The sequence below is a fragment of the Budorcas taxicolor genome, chromosome 2 (assembly GCF_023091745.1).
Source record: "Budorcas taxicolor isolate Tak-1 chromosome 2, Takin1.1, whole genome shotgun sequence".
NCBI classification, from domain to species: domain Eukaryota; kingdom Metazoa; phylum Chordata; class Mammalia; order Artiodactyla; family Bovidae; genus Budorcas; species Budorcas taxicolor.
This window is the reverse complement of record NC_068911.1, coordinates 156,479,740-156,506,802: the sequence shown is the minus strand read 5'-3', so window position 1 is coordinate 156,506,802 and position 27,063 is coordinate 156,479,740. Positions and strand designations below refer to the sequence as shown.

Here is a 27,063-nt window from a genome sequence, read left to right as displayed (position 1 = left end):
ATGACGGAAGTGACTTCGCGTAAACTCAGTTACAGGTACTTGAATGAGTGGAATTGAGCTATTGTGACAGACCCTCTTCTGAGACATCCACACCACAGTCAGAAAGTAAATTGATCCAGGATGCTAGTGAGTGGGTAGATGCTAAATGCATCGAAGAACTCTGCCAAAGAAACAGCTGAGTGAAAGGCCAAATTCCTGGCTCGGTATATTTAAAAATGGATTCCTGTCTATTCTTGGTTTGGACAAGAATGCACTCAGAACGGAAAGGAAGTTTGACCATGAAAAGGAGCCAAGGGAAGGCTGTGCTTTTGTCTCTCACGTGCTTCCAAGCCTGCACAGGGCCCTCTGTGGACTTGTGACTGAGGGGAGAGAATCATGGTGGGTTCAAGCGAAACCTGGCAGCCCTGAGAAACATACCATTCACCGAGGGGCTCATCTCCAGCTCCTCTCTACACAGTCCTGCTTGGAGCTCCTTGGCTCCTGCTTTCTCCAAGGGGCCTCTCCATGTTCCCTGCTCTAGCAGAGGTACCCTGCCATGGTGTTGAGTGACCCATTTCTGTTCTGTTGGCAAATCCATGCAAACATCCCAGTCATCTAAGCAGTTCTTGGCCCTAAGAGGCCCTGCCTCAGCCCAGATAGGATGTGCCCAGCTGAAGATCTGGTGAGGGACACAGAGCCACAACCCCACAGTCAAGAAGTTTGCCTTGAGCCAAGCCTGAGCTTTTCTCCCTCTCTGTTGACCTGTGCTCAACCTTTACTCTATATTCTCTCTTCTCTGTTGTGCCCTAGCTTTAAATATATATATATTTATTTTTGACTGCCCTGGGTCTTTGTTGCTTTGCATAGGTTTTCTCTAGTTGCAATGATCAGGGGCTGCTGTTTAGTTGCAGTGTGCAGGCTTCTCATTGTGGGGGCTTGTCTGTTGCAAAGCACAGGCTCTAGATGTATGGGCTTCAGTAGCTGCAGCATGCAGGCTCAGGAGTTGTGGTACATGGTTTTAGTTGCCCCATGATATGTGGAATCTTCCCAAAGCAGGGATTAAATCTATCCCTTGCACTGGCAGGCAGATTCTTAACCTATGAACCACCAGAGAAGTCCTTGCTGTCCCCTAGCTTTGGGGCTCTTGGAGGTGGGATGTCCACCTCTGATCTCGGGCTCTGTGTTTGCATTCTCTCAGTCATGTGTGGCTCCAGAGCCATCCTGGTAGTTGACCTCCTGGACTTGACCTCAGAGTCCTCTGAATAATTCCCCTGACAGCCTGAGGCTGAGATTGGACTTCGCCACAGCCACTTCCTGGGCTTAATTCTTCTGCCACATGTGGGATTTTCCTGGACCAGGGATGCACTGGCCTGCAAGGCTGGGGGATTCGTTGTTGTTGGTTTTTTTTTTTTTTTTTTTTCATTTTCACTGAGAACTTCATTGAAGTTTTGTTCCACTACCTTCTGCCATTTTTTCAGGCAACTTCATAATTCTGTCTTCCCAAAACTTTCTATCTTTTCAAACAAAGAACTCTTCTAGGTGATTTTTACAGTTTTCCAGGGAAGGCAGGCAGATTCTTAACCACTGGACCACCAGCGAAGTTCAAGAGAATGCTCTACTGGAGTGGATAGCCGTTCCCTTCTCCGGGGGAATCTTCCCAACCCAGGAATCGAACCCAGATCTCCCGCATTGCAGGTGGATTCTTTACCATTGGAGCCACCAGGGAAGCCCCAGAGGGAAGGCAGGCAGATTCTTAACCACTGGACCACAAGGGAAGTCCAAGAGCATGCTTAGCTTCTAAAGAAACCGCAAGATTGTCTTCCAGACATCACTGCATTCCCACCAGCAGTGAATGAGAGTTTCTGTTGCTCCACACCTTTGCCAGCAGTTTGGACTGTCAGTGATTGACTCCATTGTAAAGAGGAAGTTGAGACTCAGGCGAAGTAGTTGCACAGAGATTATAGAGACAGGGTTTAATCCCTGACCCAGAGTCTGCTGGGTGTGGACTCAGTGTGCCTACTGGCAGTCTGGGGTGAGGAACACACCCCTTGTGAGGAACAATGTCACCTCTCAGGACAACTGTCCAGAAGGGCTAAGAAAGAAACCCCCTCTCTGTTGCTGTGGGGCTGACCGGGGAGTCTAGCCTTCATAATCTACCCCTATACTTTGCTCATCCCTCTCCCTCAATTCCAGCCCACCTCTAAGATCTGTCAGGTGTCTCTTCCAAAGATTTAAAAAAATTCAGACTATTTTTGTCACCTCTGCCTTTACTACCATAGTTCAAGCCACCAGAGATTTAAAAAACAAATTATATAATTTTTAAAGGTTACTTTCCATGTACAGTTAATACAAAATGTTGACTGTAGTCCCCATGTTGTACAACACATCCTTGGGCCTATCTTACACCCAACAGTCTGTACCTCCCCCTCCCCAACGCCTTCCTTCCCTGCCCCCCTGATAACCACTCGTTTATTCTCTGGATCTGTGAGTCTGTCCAGCCACCAAAATTTATTGCCAGGTTATCATAAAGGTCCTTTAGCTGATCACTTCCATTCTTTCTTTACTACAGTTCATCCTGTAACAATAAGAGTGATGTTTCAGAAATAATAGACACATCATGGCATTTCTGTTCTCAAAAGCCCCCAAGAGCTTCCCGTCACATGTTAAGTCAAGTTCAGATACTTTTCTTCGTCTGCAGGAATCTGGCTCCTGCCCGCACCTCTGCTTTCAGGCCACGCTCCCCTTCGGTTTCTGGGGGCCACGCAGGTTCCACTCCCGATTTGTGATGGAGCCCAGCCAAGATCAGCAGAGTCATCCAGCTAAGCCCCTGGACATGTGGGAAGCACAAGTTCAGTGCTGCAGTCCACAGAGGTTTCATACTTGCTTTTTATAGGCACCATTTGGCTATAAAGAGCCAATTATCTGTTATTGTATTACAACACAGGGATTAGAGCCAATATTTTATAAAAACTATAAATAGAGTATAACCTTTAAATAGTGTGAATCACTATACTATGTACCTGTAACTTACATAATATTGTGATCAATTATACTTCAATTTAAAAAAGAGAATGTAAAAAAAATGAGTCCATTGTCTGGCTTCTTCACTTTACTGATTTGTACTTGAATGTCTCCTAAAGTGGCTGTTCCTGACTTTCCATTTCTTTCTTTTTTATTGCAGTTTTTAAACAAAATAGATTTTGTTTTATTTGTCTTATTATTTTCTATGTCTTCAGAAATTCTATTTCCTTACTTTGCTTTGGTTTCTTCTAGTAGTTATCGGTATCTAAAGTGATAGCATATATTCATTATCTACTTATTTACTGTCAGTCTCCCTCGATAAACTACCTGAGAACAGGGCTTTTGTCTTATTCATTACTGTATCCCCAAGGTCTATAATAGTGCTTGTATAGATAAGAGGCTCAATAAACTTAGCTTTTAATTTTTAAAGGTTTATTTATTTCACTTTTGACAATCTTTGTTGTGGTGTGCAGGCTCTCTCTTGTGGCAAGCAGGGGCTACTTTTCTAGTTGAGATGCATTGGCTTCTCATTGCAGCGGCTTCTGTTGCAGAGCATCAGCTCTAGAGTGTGGGCTCAATAGTTATGGTTCACGGGCTTAGTTGCTCTATGGAATATGGGATCTTTGTGGACTAGGGATCAAACAGGTGTCCCCTGCATTGCAAGGTGGATTCTTAATCACTGGATCACCAGGGAAGCGCTTGATAAATATTTGTTGAATAAAGGACTGATATTAAATTCTTTCCCTCTCAACCTTCAGGGGGCCTTCTCTGATTCCGCCTACTCAATGGTGATATGTACTCAGACCTGGTACTTCTTCTGTCTCCAGAATTTCCCTGGCTTAGCACTTCCATGCTGCTTGTCTCTTTATCCGTATTCATCTCTAGACAATACGTTTCTGGAGACCAGGGGCTCAGTGCTGCTTGTTCTTTCATCCCTAGGCTTTAGCACAAAGTCTTTGAATATTGCACTGGGTGCTAAATATTTTCTGAAGTTATGAGTCTCAGCACACAGCCCGTGCTGGGATGAATAAATTTATCTATTGTGCTAAGGGAAGAAGCAAATAGAAAGAAAAATACCCCAAAGAGGAGAATAACATTTTCTTATGCTCACTGTTTTCTTTGTATAGGATTTATTTTATGAAAATTGAAAAATTTACTTTTAGTTGACTGAACTGTCTACCCACAGATGATTTAAAATTGTCCCTGAAGAGGGAATGACGCAGAAAAACAAGAATAACTGGTGTTGATGTGTGAATTATACCCTTCAAAGACACTTAGCAGCCTGCGTTATCAGTTACACCAGGCTCCTCTTCCTTATTGTATTTATGACGTGAACTTGGATTCAGAAGACTAAATATAGCTTCAGGAGCCCCGGGCACTTCATAGGAGACATTGCCAAGAGTTTATCTCATGGTTTCTTTCCATCTAGCTCCCATTTGAGCCTGTCCCTTTTAATCTGGTTTAACTGGATAAACCAGGAACAAGAAATGTTTTGTTACAGATAAACTTATTTAAGGTTAAAGAGTACCTCCACCTGTGACTCACAGTGCAGAACATACTCAAAGCTGGTTTTGTTTGTTTTTGTCACCCTTCTCCTGCCCTTTCTTCCTTTTCCCGTTCCTTCTCTCCCTCTCTTTCTCTCTCTTCTTTCATTCTTCCTCTTCCCCTCTCCTTTCTTCCTCCCTCCCTCTGCCCTTTCCCTCCATCCTTCCCTCCCTCCCTCTCTTCTTCCCACCTTCTTTTTCTTCCCTCCCTCCCTCTCTCTTTTTCTCCCTTCTCTTTTTCTTACCTGCCTTCCTCCTCCTCCTTCATGGAATACTGAAGCCTCACTAAAAGAGCAGAAATATACCCACAATGGTCATTAGATCACTTGACAGGGAGATTGCTAACTCACTGAGGCCCATGCTGAAGTCAGTCCCTATTCCAAAGGACGACTTGTAAAAGCAAGTCCGTGCTGCCTTGGAAGAGTCCAAAGCTTTTATTTAGTTTGGGGAAAAGGTCCAAGGTCATGGTGTGAAAATGTGATCTATCCTGTTGTTTTCTAAGGAGAAAGACCACAATGAATTATAGACATGAGTAGCTAATAGAGTCATGAATTATTCATACTTGTGCACAATTACCACTTTTTTAACACAAGACTGAGAATGTGTGTGCTTAGTTGCTCAGTTGTGTCCGACTGTTTGGAATACTTCAGACTGTGGCCCCCACCAGGATCCTCTGTCCACAGGATTTTTTAGGCCAGACTGAGTATATGGGTAACTAAAGGAGTTGAAATGAAACTCTCATCCTTCTTAGTTATATCTGGCTGGGAGAGCAGATGACAGAATCCATTGAGATGGTTAGCATAGTGCCTACTACCCAGGGAGTGCTCAGTGGATGCTAGCTGCAATTATTTTGTTGTTGTTGTTATTGCTACTATTTACTGAGTTCTTGGTATATGCTAGATACTATTCTAGAAGCTTTGTATTCATGCACTTAATTCTTACAACAATCTTACTAAGTATATATTCTTATCATTTCCATTTTCCATTTAAGGAAATGGAGAGAGAGCAAAAGATCACACTGGTAGGTAAGTGGTGAAGCCAGACTATGATCATCACAAATATCATCACAACCGTTGCTACTTATACCTGGCTTTGGGTACTATATATGAAGGAGGATTCTTGCATAGCTATTACACAAGATAGGCCTTTTATTTGAGAGGATTTTAACACAAGATTTGTTCAAACTATAAAGCAAGTATAAATTTATTACAGAGACCTTGGAAAAGAAAAAATTAATTAAAAAAAAAGAAAATGAATCCTGCTTGTTATCCTATTCTAACAAGAAGACCTGGATTATACTCCTATTTCTGGCTTCAAGCCAATTCCAAAATAACTTATTTACACCATTCTCAAGGATCTTTTCTATAAATGGTAGCTTTCTTCTTATATAAAGTACTCCCACATCACTTATTATTTTACAACATCATACCACTTAATGATTGCATTACAGTTTATCTGTGTACATTTATTTCTACTAGACTGCCTCTTCCAGGAAAAAAACAAAACAACATTCCTTGAGGGCAGCCCTCTTGTCTCATCATCTTTTCATCCTTTGTTCAGTGTCTGATACATAGTAGGTACTCAGCAAATATTATTACTGAGTGATTTAAACACACACACACACACAGAATCACAAGGATATACTCTAACTTGTCCTTTAAGCCTTTCACAAAAAAACCTCAAAGACTTATAAAATGCAGAGATGTTGATCATCCTGCTATTCCAAAGAAGAACACACTAGTCTACAACATTGATGACACTGCGCCCACTGGACTTAGATAAGCTGGAATTACCAACTAGCTTAGCCACCTTCAGTTCAGTTCACTTGCTCAGTTGTGTCTAACTCTTTATGATCTCATGGACTCCAGCACACCAGGCTTCCCTGTCCATTACCAACTCCTGGAGCTTTCTTAAACTCATGTCCACCCAGTTGGTGATGTCTTCCAACCATCTCATCCTCTGTCGTCCCGTTCTCCTCCTGCCTTCAATCTTTCCCAGCAACAGGGTCTTTTCCAGTGAGTCAGTTCTTCGCATCAAGTGGCCAAAATATTGGAGCTTTAGCTTCAGCATCAGTCCTTCCAAAGAACACCCAGGACTGACCTCCTTTAGGATGGACTGGTTGGATCTCCTTGCAGTCCAAGGGACTCTCAAGAGTCTTCTCCAACACCACAGTTCAAAAGCATCAATTCTTTGGCACTCAGCTTTCTTTATAGTCCAACTCTCACATCCACATATGACTACTGGAAAAACCATAGCTTTGACTAGACAGAACTTTGTTGGCAAAGTAATGTCTCTGCTTTTTATATGCTGTCTAGGTTGGTCATAGCTTTTCTTTCAAGGAACAAGCATCTTTTAATTTCATGGCTGCAGTCACCACTTGCAGTGGCTTTGGAACCCAAGAAAATAAAGTCAGTCACTGTTTCCACCGTTTCCCCATCTATTTGCCATGAAATGATGGGACTGGATGCCATAATCTTAGTTTTCTGAATGTTGAGTTTTAAGCCAGGTTTTTCGTGCTCCTCTTTCACTTTCATCAAGAGGCTCTTTAGCTCTTCTTCACTTTCTGCCACAAGGGTGGTGTCATCTGCATATCTGAGGTCAGTGATATTTCTCCCAGAAATCTTGATTCCAGCTTGTGCTTCCTCCAGCCCAGCGTTTCTCATGATATTCTCTGCATATAAGTTAAATAAGCAAGGTGACGATATACAGCCTTGACGTACTCCTTTTCCAATTTAGAAACAGTCCCTTGTTCCATGTCCGGATCTAACTGTTGCTTCTTGACCTGCATACAGATTTCTCAGAAGGCAGGTCAGGTGGTCTGTTATCAGCCACCTTACTAAGACACATGTGAGCCAGTGAGTGGGAAAGAACTCTAATTTCTGGTATCAATAATAATAATAACAGTTGGGATTCAGCCATTAAAACAGATATCAGTCATTTTATTTATTTATTTTTTTAAATGAACTGTTGTATTTATTTATTTTTTTTTAAAGTTTTTTATTTTTTTAATTTTAAAATCTTTAATTCTTACATGTGTTCCCAAACATGAACCCCCCTCCCACCTCCCTCCCCATAACATCTCTGTGGGTCATCCCCATGCACCAGCCCCAAGCATGCTGTATCCTGCGTCAGACATAGACTGGCGATTCAATTCTTACATGATAGTATACATGATAGAATGCCATTCTCCCATATCATCCCACCCTCTCCCTCTCCCTCTGAGTCCAAAAGTCCGTTATACACAGCTGCGTCTTTTTTTCCTGTCTTGCACACAGGGTCGTCATTGCCATCTTTCTAAATTCCATATATATATGTTAGTATACTGTATTGGTGTTTTTCTTTCTGGCTTACTTCACTCTGTATAATCGGCTCCAGTTTCATCCATCTCGTCAGAACTGGATATCAGTCATTTTAGCAGAGAAAATGTAATATGAAGAATTGTTCAAACAGGACGGAAGGTTGAAAAGGCTAAAACGGAATCCTGAAGTGTTCCAGAGGAAGTTGGCACTCTTAGCAAACAGAGGAAAGATGCTGGAGTTATTGGAACCTAAAATCTTGAAAGAGAAATGAATAATCCAGAGCCTTGCCTGAGTCTCTGACAAGTTTTAGGACTTGGACAGGGGCCCTGCAGAGTTACTGACATTCAGACCTTCCTCTGAAAGAAAGAAGAGAGAAATAACAATAGGAAGCATTGTTGTACAGAAAATGAGGTTTAATACAAGGGTGTTGGAACACCAGGTCATACTTACCATGTTGAGAAATTTATTCAGCTTACTATATTTTAGGAATGGGATGAAGAAGTAAATGTATGAGATGAGATAACATTCAAGAAGATGTAGGATATATTTCAAGCAGATATAGCTCACTTTTATTCCACGATAGAATCAATGTTGGCAGAGATGCAATGCCTACAGAAAACAAGCAGAAAGTCAATAGAAATACAGTCACTGGTTCCTGGAGCTGAGAGGCAGCAGTTCTCAAGAAGTAAAGAGAAATGTGACATTCAGTTCAGTTCAGTTCAGTTCAGTTCAGTTGCTCAGTCATGTCTGACTCTTTGCGACCCCATGAATCGCAGCACGCCAGGCCTCCCTGTCCATCACCAACTCCCGGAGTTCACTCAGACTCACATCCATTGAGTCAGTGATGCCATCCAGGCATCTCATCCTCTGTCGTCCCCTTCTCCTCCTGCCCCCACTTCCAGCATCAAAGTCTTTTCCAATGAGTCAACTCTTTGCATGAGGTGGCCAAAGTACTGTAGTTTCAGCTTAAATCTTGAGATTTTAGATATATATATATTTGACTGTATCAGGTCTTAGTTGCAGATGTGGGATCTTTGTTGTGGCGCTCAGGTTTCTCGCAAGTTGTGGTGTGAGTGTGGGTTCAGTAGATGTGGCATGAGGGCTTAGTTGCCCTGAGGCATGTAGGATCTTAGTTCCCTGACCAGGGATTAAAACCAAGTCCCCTGCATTGCAAGGTAAATTCTTAACCACTGAACTACAAGGCAAGTCCTAAACCTTGAGATTTTTATTACACTATCACATACTGAGTTCTACAGAGTTAAAACCAAAGTGCCATATGACGCCTACACTTACCCCTACTTCATTTTGAGCCTGCTTCTCCCCTAAAGATCCCCTGGAGGAGGATATGGCAACCCACTCTAGTATTGTTGCCTGGAGAATTGCATGGACAGAGGAGCCTGGTTTTGCAGAGTCAGACAAGGACTGAGCAACTAACACTTCTCCCCTAAAACTCTCCAGTATAATAACCATGAACCACCTGCCTTTATCTGATCTCTAATAATCATGTATGATGCTTCTTTTTTTCTCTCAGTTCAGTTCAGTTCAGTTGCCCAGTCATGTCCAACTCTCTGTGACCCCATGAATCGCAGCACGTCAGGCCTCCCTGTCTATCACCAACTCCCTGAGTTCACTCAAACCCACGTCCATTGAGTCAGTGATGCCATCCAGCCATCTCATCCTCGGTCATCCCCTTCTCCTCCTGCCCCCAATCTCTCCCAGCATCAGGGTCTTTTCCAATGAGTCAATTCTTCACATGAGATGGCCAAGGTACTGGAGTTTCAGCTTTAGCATCATTCTTTCCAAAGAACACCCAGGACTGATCTCCTTTATAATGGACTGGTTGGATCTCCTTGCAGTCCAAGGGACTCTCAAGAGTCTTCTCCAACACCACAGTTCAAAAGCATCAATTCTTTTCTGCTGCTGCTGCTGCTGCTGCTAAGTCACTTCAGTCGTGTCCAACTCTGTGCGACCCCATAGATGGCAGCCCAATAGGCTCCCCTGTCCCTAGGATCCTCCAGGCAAGAATACTGGAGTGGGTCAATTCTTCTCTAGTAGATGTCAAATGTTTGGATCTCTTTAGGGTGAGCTTCTGGAGCTGCTTCAGTTTCTTGATACAAACCCAAACTTGGGGCATTACAGACTGAATATGGAATACAAAGGGTTAGAGGCTAACACGTGGATGTTCCCCAGGAGTCCAGAAGGCAGAATATCAATGAGAGAGAAAATAACAATACCCAGCACAGAAATGACCCCTCTCAATGCAAAGAAATAGAGGAAAACAACAGAATGGGAAAGACTAGAGATCTCTTAAAGAAAATTAGAAATACCAAGGGAACATTTCATGCAAAGATGGGCTCAATAAAGGACAGAAATGGTATGGACCCAACAGAAGCAGAAGATATTAAGAAGAGGTGGCAAGAATACATGGAAGAACTGCACAAAAAAGATCTTCACGACTCAGATAATCATGATGATGTGATCACTAATCTAGAGCCAGACATCTTGGAATGTGAAGTCAAGTGGGCCCTAGAAAGCATCACTATGAACAAAGCTAGTGGAGGTGATGGAATTCCAGTTGAGCTGTTTCAAATCCTGAAAGATGATGCTGTGAAAGTGCTGCACTCAATATGCCAGCAAGTTTGGAAAACTCAGCAGTGGCCACAGGACTGGAAAAGGTCAGTTTTCATTCCAATCCCAAAGAAAGGCAATGCCAAAGAATGCTCAAACTACCGCACAATTGCACTCATCTCACATGCTAGTAAAGTAATGCTCAAAATTCTCCAAGCCAGGCTTCAGCAATATGTGAACCGTGAACTTCCTGATGTTCAAGCTGGTTTTAGGAAAGGCAGAGGAATCAGAGATCAAATTGCCAACATCCACTGGATCATGGAAAAAGCAAGAGAGTTCCAGAAAAACATCTATTTCTGCTTTATTGACTATGCCAAAGCCTTTCACTGTGTGGATCACAAGAAACTGTGGACAATTCTGAAAGAGATGGGAATACCAGACCACCTAACCTGCCTCTTGAGAAATCTGTATGCAGGCCAGGAAGCAACAGTTAGAATTGGACATGGAACAACAGACTGGTTCCAAATAGGCAAAGGAGTACATCAAGGTTGTATATTGTCACCCTGCTTATTTAACTTATATGCGTAGTACATCATGAGAAATGCTGGACTGGAAGAAACACAAGCTGGAATCCAGATTGCCAGGAGAAATATCAATAACCTCAGATATGCAGATGACACCACCCTTATGGCAGAAAGTGATGAGGAGCTAAAACGCCTCTTGATGAAAGTGAAAGAGGAGAGCAAAAAAGTTGGCTTAAAACTCAACATTCAGAAAACGAAGATCATGGCATCTGGTCCCATCACTTCATGGGAAATAGATGGGGAAACAGTAGAAACATTGTCAGACTTGTTTTTGGGGGCTCCAAAATCACTGCAGATGGTGACTGCAGCCATGAAATTAAAAGACACTTACTCCTTGGAAGAAAAGTTATGACCAACCTTGATAGTATATTCAAAAGCAGAGACATTACTTTGCTGACTAAGGTCTGTCTAGTCAAGGCTATGGTTTTTCCTGTGGTCATGTATGGATGTGAGAGTAGGACTGTGAAGAAGGCTGAGTGCCAAAGAATTGATGCTTTTGAAGTGTGGTGTTGGAGAGGACTCTTGAGAGTCTCTTGAAATGCAAGGAAATCCAACCAGTCCATTCTGAAGGAGATCAACCCTGGATTTCTTTGGAAGGAATGATGCTAAAGCTGAAGCTCCAGTACCTTGGCCACCTCATGCGAAGAGTTGACTCATTGGAAAAGACTCTGATGCTGGGAGGGATTGGGGGCAGGAGGAGAAGGGGATGACCGAGGATGAGATGGCTGGATGGCATCATGGACTCGATGGACATGAGTCTGAGTGAACTCCGGGAGATGGTGATGGACAGGGAGGCCTGGTGTGCTGTGATTTATGGGGTTGTAAAGAGTCGGACACGACAGAGCGACTTAACTGAACTGAACTGAACTGAAAGAGAGGCAAGGGAAAGGCAGAGAGTTTTGAGATAACATGAAGTTGTAGAATTCAGAAGATACAGACTTACGTCAAGTTTAGACAAAGGAGTCAGAGGATAAGACTTGGTCGTGGAATATATTCATTGGAAAGACTGATGCTTAAGCTAAAGCTCCAATAGTTTGGCCAACTAATGGGAACAGCTGACTCATTGGAAAAGATTCTGATGCTGGGAAAGTTTAAAGGCAAAAGGAGAAGGGGACGGCAGAGGAAGAGATTTTTGGATAGCATTACCAACTCAATGGACATGAATCTGACCAAACTCTGGGAGACAGTGAAGGACAAAGGAGCCTGGCATGATGCAGTCCATGGGATTGCCAAGAGGTGGGCATGACTTAGTGACTGAACAACAACAATGGTGGCTCTAGGCATTTCCCAAAGATCAGGGTTCCAATTTCAAGAGACAAAATGTTATCCTTCTAGAAGGAAAAGGCAATTTATCAGCTTTCTGAAGCCTGTTAAGAATATCTCTGTTTAACTCCTATCCAACATTCATCAGGCATCTACTTTTTGTTCTAACTGGCTTTCCTTAGCAGACTTATACTCTAGGAAGTGCCTGCTACTAGTGTCATGGTTCATAGGCTAGGTCCTTCTCTCGTGATGTCAACAATTGGTTTTCTGTTACTAATCGGTCCTGTGGACATTTGGATGATGATGTCACACTGAGGCCTAAGCTGGGGCAGGATTTATCATCAAATTAATTAGGACTAGTCTCTCATATCAATAGCATATATGCGGATATATTAAGGGGTCCCCAGAGTCCTTCTTACCCTGAATTATCTTTATTACCCACCTACTATAATACCTGAAATGCTATTAGGTTTATGCCATTTCACTTTCGTTTCAGAGGTTACCATCAGGTAAATATCACACAATCTCAGAAGTTCTTATTGGGTGAATCTTTAGTGCAAAGCATTGTGGTGATGGATGCTCTGAGCAAAAGAACAAAAGAAAAACTAAGATGATGATAAAGTAAACTTATCTCTCTCAAGATCCACAGAGAAAACTGTAAGATACAATGAAAAGTTAACATTATATAAAAAATGCTTAAAGGTGTGATAAGGACCTTTATGAAATAAAAATTCAGAGAATTAAGTGATCAGGGGGTGCTGGAACAAACAGACATATGACTTGAATTGAGACTTCAGAGGAAGGCCAAGTTACCCACTAGATGTCATCAACAATTTAGGTTTAACTGATACCCAGTTTAATTAGACATCCAGTTTCCCTGGAAAGAAGGAAAAGATTTAGAATAGATTAGATGAAATAGATCAGATGACCCAGGAGATTAAACAGTAAAGCAAGCCTGGGCGGAAGGCCCCAGGACTGATGCCAAAGGGGGCTGAACTGTGACATGGCCCAAAATTTCCAAGGTCACATTTGTTTAACTTCTCTGACTCTTGTCAGAGCTTTGTTGAACTCTGACCCAGAGGTTACTCAGTGCACTTGAACCTCTGAATGAGTAAGTAGTGGAATGGCCCTATGCATAACCTGGTAAAGTCCTTGGCAATCATAAAGAAAAAGGTACCCTGGAACTGATCACTTTTAACATGTAAGAGAAAGTTGCTCAGTCGTGTCCGACTCTTTTGCTAACCTCCAGGCCAGAATACTGGAGTGAGTAGCCTTTCCCTTCTTCAGGGGATCTTCCCAACCCAGGGAATGAACCCAGGTCTCTCACATTGCAGGCAGATTCTTTACTAACTGAGCCACAAGGGAAGCCCAAGAATACTGGAGTGAGAAGCCTACCCCTTCTCCAGTGGATCTTCCCGACACAGAAATCGAACCAGTGTCTCCTGCATTGCAGGCAGATTCTTTACCAACTGAGCTATCAGGGAAGCCCTTTAACATGTAAGTAAATGATTATTTACTGCATGTGTGTGTCCCTCCCACATTTATATGTTGATGCCCTAACCCTTAATGTAATGGTGTTTGGAGAGGGGCCTTTAAAAGGTCCATTAGGCTTAGATGAGGTCATGATGGTGAACCCCCTGTGATGGGACTGGTGTCCTTATAAAAAGAGGAAGAGACCAGAGCTCCCTCTTTCTCTCTCTCTTTCTATCATGGGAGGGTATAGCAAGAGGCAGCCATCTGCAAACCAGGAAGAGGGTCATGGTCAGATCCCAAATCTGCCAGCACTTTGATCTTGGATTTTCCAGCTTCCAGAACTGTGAGAAATAAATGCCTGTTGTTTAAGCCACCAGGTTGGTAGTATTTGATATAGCAGCCTGAGCTAAGATGCAAATCAATACAAAACATGGTACAAAAGGGATTGCATTCTTTTAGCATTTCCCAAAGAGGAAAACAAAACAAAACAAAACTCACAACAAAGCTTGGCTATCACTTGACAGGAGGAAAAACTGCTTTTGGTTTTCCAGTCACCTTGACAATGAAATTGGAGTTTTCACAGCTTCCACTTTGGGTTGAAATTATCACCGTCAGGCAGGGAAGGAGGAAGCCGTCATGACCCGCACAGACTCAGGGGGGCATCTGGGTCATTCAGCCCAGGCCATTACCACTTTCTTCCGATTCCTCTGAAAGGAAAAGAGGCTTTGACGTCAGGGGCGCATGAGTCATCCTTCCTCTTAGGGACTCTGGCTGAGATTCACAGGCCGCCTTTGCAGGAGCTGTTCTCTTAGTCATTCACAAAAAAGCATGCTGGAAAAGCTGAAGGGAAATGCTTGGATGAACAAGTGATTAAATTTCTATTTTCAAAGCAAAGAGCACACTTGCTTGCTCACAAAAGCAGTCTCATCCACTACCACGTGCCCTAAGGGCACAGTAAATACTTGTCGACTGACTGACAAAAGCATCTGCTGGGTTCTTGTAAATCCTGGTGTTGAAACTGAATTTTCAGATATGATTTTGTGGTTGGAGTACAGAGGTTTGTGCTTATTTACTCCTTAGAGCCATGGAATGTCACTCAGATTCAGAGGGTTTACATCAGGAAGTTAGTAACATCCCTGGCTTTTCTATCATGAGCATTCTGAAAGGAAAAGGAATAAGGACTTTTCAGGAGCTTTATCTTCAGGCTACATTCAATGAGAGGAAAAATGAACTGTGTTCTAAGAATTATTCTTTGTTTTGCTCCAAAGCCGTCATCAGTCTTTCAACCTATTTGAGAACATGTTAGGGCATAGAATAAAAATATCTTCTTACTTGCCAGCACTGTAGAGGGCGATGTTCGATACAGGATACAGGAGGCTTGGGGCTGGTGCACAGGGATGATCCAGAGAGATGATATAGGGTGGGAGGTGGGAGGGGGGTTCAGGATTGGGAACTCATGTACACCCATGGTTGATTCATGTCAATGTATGGCAAAACCAATACAGTATTGTAAAGCAAAATAAAGTAAAAATAAAAATTAAAAAAAAAAAGAATGAACAAAAGGAAAGAGTGTTATTCCTAGATTCCTCCAGCCTGAGATAGGATGTATCATTATTACTTTGCTCCCATTTAACTGGTAGGTAATCTGAGACCCAGAAAGGGATGATGAATTAGCCAATGATGCCTAGGAACTGCGGTCTAAGACTTCTTCTCTTCTTTATTCTCTTGGGAGATCTCCATGCTTTTACTTTTTTTTTTTTTTAATATGTATTTATTTATTGGGATGCATGGGTCTTAGTTATAGCATGAGGGATCTTTTCTTGTGGCTTGGGCTCAGTAGTTTTGGCACAAGGGGATCTTAGAACCCTGACCAGGGATTAAGCACACATTCTCTGCATTGCAAGGTGAATTCTTAACCACCAGACCACCAGGGAAGTCCCTCCATGGCTTTAAATACCTTACATGTCAATGATGATCACATTTCTTTCTCTAGCCCTAGGGTCAAACTGCATATACAACTTTGTGCTTTACATCTTTCCACAAAGACCTCATAGGTATTTCAGACTTCATATTCAAAATTAAACTCATGGCTTTCCCCTGAGACTTGATCTTTTCTTGTCTCCCTTTGAGGAACCACCATTTGTAGTTATTTAAGCCAAAAAGTCTAGGAATCACCTTTGATTCCCCAGTCCTCATTCTCTACATCCAATTCATAGGTTCAGTTCGGTTCAGTCTCTCAGTCGTGTCTGACTCTTTGCGACTCCATGGACTGCAGCATGCCAGGCCTCCCTGTCCATCACCAACTCCAGGAGTTTACTCAAACTCACGTCCATCGAGTCGGTGATGCCATCCAACCACCTCATCATAAGTAAGACTTTAAATTTCTACCTCTGTCCCTATCCCTCCATGTCCAGTGTCAGCATTCTAGTTTAAATTCTGATCTCTCCTTACTGGGTTGACAGCATTAGCTCTGAACTGGTTTCTCTTCTTTGTCTCTTGACTTCTATAATCTATTCTCCAATATGAAAGCTATTGTGAAACTCTGAAAGTATTAATGAGAGCTCATTCTGATTCTCATTTTAAAATGTCTACTGGTTCTGCATTAATTTTCAGGTGATGTATTTCAGGTGACACCCTCCCATCGTGGCAGGAGGGTCTTACATAATCTGGTTTATCTCACTTCTCTTTCTCCTCTTGCTCTGGCCTCCTTTGTTGTGGCATTGAGTCGCTAAGTCATGTCCAACTCTGTGAATTAATGGACTACAGCATGCCAGGCTTCTTTGTCCCCCACTATCTTCTGAAGTTTGCTCAAATTTATGTCCATTAAGTCAGTGATGCAATCTAACCATCACATCCTCTGCCTTTTTCCTTTTGCTTTCAATCTTTCCTAGCATCAGGGTCTTTTCCAATGAGTCAGTTCTCTGCATCAGGTGGCCAAAGTATTGGAGTTTCAGCTTTAGCATCAGTCGTTCCAATGAATATTTAGGGTCGATTTCCTTCAGGACTGACTGGTTTAATCTCCTTGCTGTCCACAGGATTCTCAAGAGTCTTATCCAGAACCACAGTTTGAAAGCATCAAAAGCATTGAAATCACTCAGACTTCTTTATGATCCGACTCTCATATCTGTACATGACTACTGGGAAAACCATTTGTTGTTCAGTCACTCAGTTGTGTCCTACTCTTTTCAACCCCATAGACTGCAGCATGCCAGACTTCCTTGTCCTTCACTATCTCCTGGTTAGTTCAGTTGTTAGTTCAGTCGCTCAGTTGTGTCCGACTCTTTACCCCAAGAATCGCAGCATGCCAGGCCTCCCTGTCCATCACCAACTCCCGGAGTTCACTCAGACTCACGTCCATCGAGTCAGTGATGCCATCCAGCCATCTCATCCTATGTTGTCCCCTTCTCCTCCTGCCCCCAATCCCTCCCAGCATCAGAGTCTTTTCCAATGAGTCAACTCTTTGCATGAGGTGGCCAAAGTACTGGAGTTTCAGCATCAGTCCTTTCAATGAACACCCAGGACTGATCTCCTTCAGAATGGACTGGTTGTATCTCCTTGCAGTCCAAGGGACTCTCAAGAGTCTTCTCCAACACCACAGTTCAAAAGCATCAATTCTTTGGTGCTCAGCTTTCTTCACAGTCCAACTCTCACATCTATACATGACCACTGGAAAAACCATAGCCTTGACTAGATGGACCTTTGTTGGCAAAGTAATGTCTCTGCTTTTGAATATGCTATCTAGGTTGGTCATAACTTTTCTTCCAAGGAGTAAGCATCTTTTAATTTCATGGCTGAAGTCACCATCTGCAGTGATTTTGGAGCCCCCCCAAAAATAAACAGTGTATAAACAGTGTCAGACTTTCTCCTGGAATTTGCTCAAATTCATGTCCTTTGAGTCGATGATACCTGATACCATCCAACCATCTCATCCTCTATCACCCCTTTCTCCTCCTGCTTCCAATCTTTCCTAGCATCAGGGGTTTTTCCAATGAGTCACTTCTTTACATCAGGTGGCCAAGAACTGGAGCTTTGGCTTCAGTATCAGTCCTTTCAAAGAATATTTAGTGTGGATTTCCTTTAGGATTGATTGGCTTGATCTCCTTGCTGTCGAGGGAATTCTGTAGCACCACAGTTTGAAAGCATCAATTCTTAGGTGTTCAGCCTTCTTTATTGTCCAACTCTCACATATGTATATGACTACTGGAAAAATCATAGCTTTGACTAGACAGACCTTTCTCAGCAAAGTGATATCTCTCCTTTTTAATATCCTGTCTAGGATTGTCATAGCTTTTCTTCCAAGGAGCAAGTGACTTTTAATTTCATGGCTGCAGTCACCATCTGCAGTGATTTGGGAGCCCAAGAAAATAAAATCTGTCACTGTTTCCACTTTTTCCCCATGTTTGCTATGAAGTGATGGCATCAGATGCATAATCTGAGTTTTTTGAATGTTGAGCTTTAAACCAGCTTTTTCACTCTCCTCTTTCACCTTCATTAAGAGTCTCTTTAGTTCCTCTTCACTTTCTGCCATTAGGGTGATGTCATCTGCATATCTGAGGTTATTGGTAATTCTCCTGGCAATCTTGATTCCACCTTGTGAGTCATCCAGGCTGGCATTTCATATGAGGTTCTCTGCATGTAAGTTAAATAAGCAGGGTGACAATATACAGCCTTGGCATACTCCTTTCCCAATTTGGAATCAGTCCACTGATCCATGTCCAGTTCTAACTGTTGCTTCTTGACCTGCCTACAGATTTCTCAGGAGGCAGGTAGGGTGGTCTGGTATTCCCATCTCTTTAAGAATTTTCCACAGTTTGCTGTGGACCGCACAGTTAAAGGGTTTATTTAGCATAGTCAGTGAAACAGAAGTAGATTCTGGCCTCCTTTAGCTCCTCCCATATACCAGTCTTGCCCTACCTTAAGACAGTTGTGTTTGCTATTTTCCGCACTGGAATTCTTTTCTTTACTTTTTCACAGAGCTATCTCTTTTCCATCTTTTAAGTATCAGTTCTAAGGCCCCTCCCTCGGGAAGTTATCTCTGAATACTCTTTCTAAAGCAGGGTTCCCCTGTCCACCCTTAATCCTTATTCACCACATTATTTGGTTTAATCCCTTTGCAAGACTAACCACAAATGGCAATTATCAAGCTTATTTATTTACTTGTTTATTGAATTTCCATGGTCTCCCTGCCTCTTTCTAAGTAAGTTGTAAACTCTAGGTAAGCAAGTGCCTTGTCTGTCTTCAAAGAGACAAATGGAGCCCTCACATCTTAGAGATAGAGTTCTTGCATTCCTAAGTCTAGCTTTGCCACTTGCTAGGAGAAAATGTTTAAACTCTTTGTCCTCTGTTACTAAAATTATGGCTGCAAAAGTACTAATACTTGCCTCAAAAATTTTTCTGAAGAACTCACCGTTCTTAAGACAGCCTTTCCCAAGGGTATGTCCTCAGCAAGTTTTAGCTGTCATTATTATCAATCTCATACTTACTTAACATGTATTTGCTAAATGACCAATACATTAATTTTATGCATTCAGGGAAGACTTCTGCTATGTTACAGAGCATAATTTATTTAAAAAAATATTTACTTATTTATTTGGCTGTGCCATGTCTTAGTTGCAGCATGTGGGATCTAGCTGCCTAACCAGGAATAGAATCCAGGCCCCTTGCATTGGGAGTGTGGAGTCTTAGCCACTGGACCACCAGGGAAGTTCCTAGAACATAATTTAGAATACATATCAAAAGGGGTTCCTGTCTGGGGACTGAGAGTACAGTATGTCATCCTCGGAAGGTGTTGAGAAGCTGGCTGGGAGAGCTGTAGCTGTGGAGAGAGGTGGGAGGTGGTGTGTTGAAATGGAATAGGATAATAATAGAAGCTCAAGTTTATTTAGCACTTACTCTGTGCTAAGTACTGTCACTCATATTTCTATTTTTTTCCCCTAAAAATGACTGATGAATTACTGTGAAGTTACATTATGAAGCACTTCTTTTTAATTTCTATTTTTTGGCTATGCCACAGACAATGTGAGACCTTAGTTACCCAATCAGGAATTGAACCCACACGCCCTGCATTGGAAGCATGGATTCTTAATCATTGGCCCACCAGGGAAGTCATGAGAGGCACTTTTTGTGGCTCAAACCAAACTTCCTCAGATGACAGAAGCTGTGGACCGTCCATTTTTCTGCCTGAATACTCCTCTTATCCTCTACCCCATGCCTTGGTTTTATCCATCTTGAACTCTCAACCCCAGGGCCTCATCGGACCCAGATGGAATGCTCCAGATCTCCCTGTAATATGTACCCATCATGCCACCTACCTTTCCTTTCTTATATTCTTCCTTGCTGTTGTTCAGTCATTCATTTGTGTCCTACTATTTGTGACCCCACGGACTGCAGCACGCCAGGCTTCCCTGTCCTTCACTGTCTCCCAGAGCTTGCTCAAACTCATGTCCATTGAATGATGCCATCCAACCATCTTGTATAGCTAACATTAATTTACATGATTGTTTAATTAATCTTCCTGACTCTATTCTCTGCTTTGTGGGGTGAGGTCTCTGTCTTGTTTTTCTCACCACTTTATCTCCAGAGCGCGATACCCAGAGGTGTATCCTTACCTCCTCCCCATGCTTGGCGTGCAGGAAATACTGAATAAGTGAGAGGGTATCCATACCACAGCAGAATGAACCTCATCCTTAAAACTGACTGTGATTCTTCTTTGAAGACTGAAAAATGCAAAAGCCAGTTTTATTTAAATTGCATTTTTGTGCTTATCAGGTCCCATGCTTCTCATTTCCTTCCCAACTGAATTTAAGCTGAGATAATGATGAAAAACAAAATTTGTCTTCAGCTCTAAGGGAAAAGAGAAGTCACAGAAAGAAAGATATTTAAGAGAGATAGCAGTGGGAAGTGAAAGATCAAACCAGGGCACTTTGTAGCATCTTTAAGCTTTTATTCTATTGAGAATATTTAAGAAAAAAAAAAGAGAAATAATTATATCTTCCTCTTTGCAACTAAAAAGTCACAATCTGACTCATACAGTTATCTGTACATTCATTATATTTTATCTAGAAGAAATACTTGATTTTCTTTAAAATTTTAAATGGCAGTAAGAGAGGTCAAAGAGTCAGACATGGCTGCGTGACAGAGCACACACATACAATGAGAGGTCGTGGGGACAGCATGACATGTATGAATGAAAAAAAGATCACCAGTCCCATTAACAGTATTTCTGAAGAGTTTGGCTCAACAGCAACAACCACAACAAAAGGAAATTCAAAAGAAAAGAATCATCAAATAGCAATGTTTTTTTATTATCACTTGATGACGAAGGTCACTTAGTATTCTCTTATTTCCATTAAAATAAGGATAACTCGAATTCATTAAGAATCATAAAAATGATTTTGATCATTCATGCCAGTGATTTTCACTAGGGCTGATGAAATTCAGAGAAAAAACCCAGTATCACTGGATGATAGTATTGTCAAATATGGCAAAAATAGGGAAATGAGCAAAAGAAGCTTGTTTACTCACCTAAGTAAGTGATGGTTTATAAGGAGAAATACTTCTGATTGAAGAGATCATGTGGTACCTCTAGCAGAAGTTCAAAAGAAAACATGACATGTTTGGATTCAAATACAGTTCGTAGTAAGACATGGATCAAGTCTGATCATGAACAGATATATTTCAAACATAAAGCCAAATCTCTTGTTTGGAATTTGAATTTTTACTAACCTTTAACAAATTAATATTTTAAGCAGCAGTAAGATTTTCAGAAGGGCATATGAAAATTATATTTGTCATTGGGATTATATGTAAGAACAATAAACTGAAATTACATTATTGATGTGAGGGTTGGGCCATGAAAAAGGTTGAGTTCCAAAAAATTGATGTTTTTAAATTATGCTGCTGGAGAAGAATCTTGCGAACCCCTTGTACTGCAAGGAGATCAAACTAAAGGAAATCAACCCTGAATATTCATTGGAAGGACTGATAATGAAGCTGAAGCTCCAATACTTTGGCTACCTGATACAAAGAGCTAAGTCATTGGAAAAGACCCCAATGCTGGGAAAGATTGAAGGCAAAAGGAGAAGAGGGTGGCAGAGGATGAGATGGTTAGATAGCATCACCAACTCAATGAACATCATGAATTTGAGCAAACACCAGGAGCTAGTGGAGGACAGAGGAGCCTGGAGTGCTGCAGTCTATGGGGTTGCCCACAGTCAGACACAACTTAGCGACTGAACAGCAATAACAATTAGAATTCACCCTTTAGTTATTCAAAAGTTTTTTTGTTCTTTTTATCTATTTTAATTTATGCAAGCAATTTAGAAATGTATCCTTCTGAACTCTATATTAATGAGTCAGTTTTGGAAAGCTATTTTCCTGCATAATTATCCATTTCACCTAGTTTTCCAAATGTATTTGTATAGAGGTCTGCAAATTAATCTTATTTTAAAAGTTCTTATATTTCAATGATTATTTCCCCCAATGCATTAATTTTGTATATTTGTATTTTCCTCCCAATTAAGTTAGTGCTTTACTTAATTTGTTAATGTTTAAAGAAACTGATATCTTGTTTTACTAATTACATATACTGTTTTTCTGTTACCTCCTTCATTAATTTCTATTTTTATATTTATTATTTCTTTCTTTGTGTTATATTTTGGTTTATTTTGTTGCTGTGATGGTGGTTGATTTTTTTTTTTTTTTTTTACTTTTATGAGTTGGGAATTTAGCTTAAATTTTTTTTTGTATTGATAAAATATTTAAGGTTTCAAATTTTCCTCAATTAACAGCTTTAAATATATACCACAGATTCTGAATTGTATTGTTTCAACCAATTATAAAGATTGATTTAGACAATGAGTCTTCTTTTGGCTTTGCTTGCCTATATTTTTGGCTCTATATCAAAATCTCTTAAGCACTCAATTTTACTATTGTAATTCTTTAATTATGTGGGTTATAGTATTGATTTCATTATACAGATATAAAGAGCTTAATAGATTTTTAGAGATTTTATGAATGATAAGTAGGCCTAATTGATTATCTCTTAGAGAGTAATAAATACCTGAGTCAAAAATAATGCAATAACTTTTAGAAGTTCTGTTATTTTGATTGTGTGGCTCCTTGTATTTAATAGCTATTTGATAGAAGAGTATTTTTCAGTTGAAAGCTTTTAAAACCACATTTTTATTTTGAAATGATTTTACATTTATAGAACCATTGCAAATATAATACAGAGTTCCCATATAGTCTTCAACCAGTTTGCCTGTTGTTAATATCTTATATTATTGTGGTACATCTGTCAAAACTAAGAACCAACATTGGTACACTATGCTGTGAACTCTGAGGGGCTTCCTTATGACTCAGATAGTAAAGAATCCGCCTGCAATTCAGGAGACCTGGGTTTAATCCCTGGGTTGGGAAGATCCTTGGAGAAGTGAATGGCTACCCACTCTAGTATTCTTGCCTACAGAATTCCATGGACAGAGGAACCTGTTGGGCTACAGTCTTTGGCGTCACGAAAATTTGGACTTGACTGAAAACTGAGAAACAATATTGGTATATTATGCTGTGAACTATACTCCAGACTTTATCTGGATTTTTCAGTTTTCCCATTAATGTTCTCTTTCTGTTCCAAGATCCAATCCAGGGTATCACACTGCATTTAGAGGTCATACCTGCTTAGTCTCCTCAGATCTGCAACAGTTAAATTGTAGCTTTCAAATTTCCAGGAGGAAGGGCCTTTTTAGATTTTTAAGAAATACATTATTAATATTTTTTGTTTTATTGCATTGTCATCTGAGTTATTTTTTTGTCTTAAGCAATTTATTATTATTTTCCTTGTGACCTAATACTTGATCACTTTTGTAAATACACTATGTGTCCCTGGGAAGAAAACGTGTTTTCTATTGTCAGGGTTAATGTTCAGTATGGGTCCATAAAAGCTATCTTATTAAATATGTTATTTAGGTCTTCTATATATTTATTGTCATCATGATTTATCTTCTACTGAGAGTGGAAGTCTCCTATTATTAGTATGTTTCTATTTCTCTTTGCATTCCCTATGGTTCTGCTTAATAAAGATTAATAAATGTAGTTCGTACCTCAACGTATTGATACTCAGCAGTCTAATATTTTTTGTGGATTTTAAAACTTGGTATTCATACAGACCTTTTGTCTTTAATGAATTTTGGCTTGAATTCTGTTTGAGACATCAAAATCTGAAGACTTGCTTTCTTACTATTTCCATATTCCTAGGATGTTTTTGCCCATTTCATTTTAAACCTCTGAGTTACTTTATTTTAGGTGTGTCTCTTGAATGCATCATGAAGTTAGGTCTTGCTCTGTGAGTATAATAGAGATTTATTTCTTTTAATAGGTGTTAAGATCATTCACATTTATTGATAGAGTTTTTGTGTTTTGTTTTAACTTTTCCAATTATTTTATATTGTTTTCTGTGTTTATTTATGTGATGTGTTTTTAAAAATTTATCATTTGATTTTTCTAATACTTTTGTAGTTATCTTTTGGAAAGACCTAGATTTTTATGTTTTATTATTTAATCTTCACTCTCTGGTTTGAGAGGTTTTATTTTTTTAAGATTTTATTTTGATATGTACCATTTAAAAAAAAGCCTTTATTGAATTTGTTACAATATTGTTTCTGTTTTATGTTATTCTTTGGGGAGGGGCATTTGAGGCCTGTAGGATCTTAGTTCTCCAACCAGGGACTGAACGCACAACCCTTGCATTGAAAGGAGAGGTCTTAACTACTCAACCACTATTGAAGTCCCCTGGTTTGGGAGTTTTTAATGGTATCCTTTGACATCCAGGCTTCCCTTGTGGCTCAGCTGGTAAAGAATCTCCTTGCAATGCTGGAGACCTGGGTTTGACCTCTGAGTTGACAAGATCCCCTGGAGAAGCGAAAGGCTACCCACTCCAGTATTCTAGCCTGGAGAATTCCCTGTACTGTATAGTTAGTTCACGGGGTAGCAAAAAGTTGGGCATGACTGAATGACTTTCACTTTGACATCCAGGAGTTTCCCTGGTGGTTTAGATGATAAAGAATCTGCCTGCAGTGCAGGAGACTCCAGTTTGATCCCTGGGTCAGGAAGATCCCCTGGAAAAGGGAATGGCAACCCACTCCAGTATCCTTGCATGGAGAATTCCATGGATGGAGGAGGCTTGCGGGCTACAGTCCATGGGCTGCAAAGAGTTGGACATGACTGAGTGAGTAACACTTTTGTTTTCACTTTGACACGCATTGATTTGATGCCCATTTTCACCAGTGAACTCACTCTGCCTTCCTCACCGATTAGTGGTCATGTGAGTTATTTCAGTTTCTTGGCAGTTATGAATAAAGCTACTATAAACAACAAAAAAGTGCTGTCCAAGTAAAGATGGCAGAGCAGTTATCACTTTTCACTGACCGCATCCAGCCTTTCTGCTAAACTTGTCCAGACTGAATATGCTTTGGCTGCTGTAGCTGGAGAAATCCCTTCAGTGAAAACTATAGCTGCAGATGGTGTGGTATCAGCAACTGAGAAGAAACAGAAATCCATTCTGTAGGATGAGTGACAAGAGCACAGTGTGGAAACAACGACCAAACACTGAGGTCTGACGTGCGGTGGCATGAGCTCACATCTCAGAGTGCTGGTGCAGAGCTGGGAAACCAGCTCAGCAGCACTATCTTGCTTCCCGAGAACCCACTGTCACAACTGTGCTGGTACAGAGCATAACTTCTGTGATTCAAGGATACACTTAGTCAGGTGGTGTTCCTTCACTCGGAGGGTTTTCTTTTTTTTTTTGGTTGGAATGATGAGGGACAATCATATTTATTTCAGTCACATCCATCTAGGCCTTACTTTGCCTGGAAAGTCACATCAATGGGAAAGAACTATGTGACTGGGAAAACTTCTCCTTAAGAAAAGACGTAACCAGGATCTGGAACTTGAAGAAGCCACCCATACAGCCAAATTAACCCTAAAGGAAAGCTTGGAAGGGCAGAGGAGAGAAGATTATGTAGCAGCAGGAATCTGCAGTGAAGCCAGGCTTCCGAGTCTCACACCCCCTAAAGTGAAGAATTAGTTGGCTGCCATAGCATCAGAATAAAGTGACTGAAAAATCCAGAATTTCAGATGAGCTATCTACTGAAACATATTTAAAGTATACTTTGTTTTTCCAACTTGTTGCATATTTATTTCTACGTAATTCAGCGGACTGATATTTTTAAGATGACACAAATCATAATTGTTAAATTAGAAAAGTGCCCCACGCCCTTTTATACCTCTGTTTTTCCCTCTATGATCTTCCCACTGGTTGGAGAATATGTCGGCCATAGTATGTGAATCAAAATTCAGCTCTGAAAGCAACTCATTTATGAATTTTTCCTGGAGCTCCCCAGACTGGGTTGCATGCCCCTCTTATACTCAGTCCTGTAGCACATTTGAAGCCTTCCAGGTGGCTCAATGAGTAAAGAATACGCCTGCCAATGCAGGAGACACAGGAGACTCGAGTTCAATCCCTGGGTTGGGAAGATCCCCTGGAGGAGGGTATGACAACCCACTCCAGGATTGTTGCCTGGAGAATCCCATGGATAGAGGAGCCTGGCAGGCTACAGTCCATGGGGACACAAGAGCCGAACATGACTGAAGCAACAGAGCACATGCATAATTAATCTAAATCACAAATTACTTTCCAGCTTTGTCTCTCACTATGGTCCGTCCTACATTTATAGGTAGGTTTGCACAGTGAATAAGAGAGAGGGCTCTGATATAAATTGTTAGCATTAAAATTCTGGTTCTACTATTTGTAATTATGCAACCTTGGGCAATTTCCTAACTCTGAGTCTCTTCCTTTGTAAGCAACATGGAGATTTTAATATCACTCAACTCTAGATAAAATCAGCTATCATGATAATGAAGTAATTTGCTTAGTAAGTTGTCCCACACCAATTAGGCATGCTGTACATATTAGGTGTAATGTTATTACCATGCTAGAGGCTTCCCTGGTGGCTCAGTAGGAAAGAATCTACCTGCCAATCCAAGATAGGCAAGAAACTCTGGTTCGATCATGGGTAGGGAAGATCCCCTAGAGGAAGAAATGGCAACTCACTCTGGTCTTCTTGCCTGGAACATCCCATGGATAGAGGATCCCGGCAGGCTACAACCCATGGATTGCGAGAGCTGGACATGACTGAATGACTGTGCATGCACATATCTCATGCTGGACTTTGCTTGTTTTTCCTAAAGTCTGATTGAAGCCTGAAAGCTGCCGTAGAAGAACTTTCTACCATGTTAAAAGTTCAACCTAGAATAAAGTCAACAGGAAGAAAGAAG

General features: G+C 41.0%; 1 pseudogene; it reads left to right on the top strand.

The window, feature by feature from the left end:
* Positions 1-25,837, top strand: LOC128061113 (proteasome subunit alpha type-2-like; annotated as a pseudogene).
* The last annotated feature ends 1,226 nt before the right edge of the window (positions 25,838-27,063 follow it).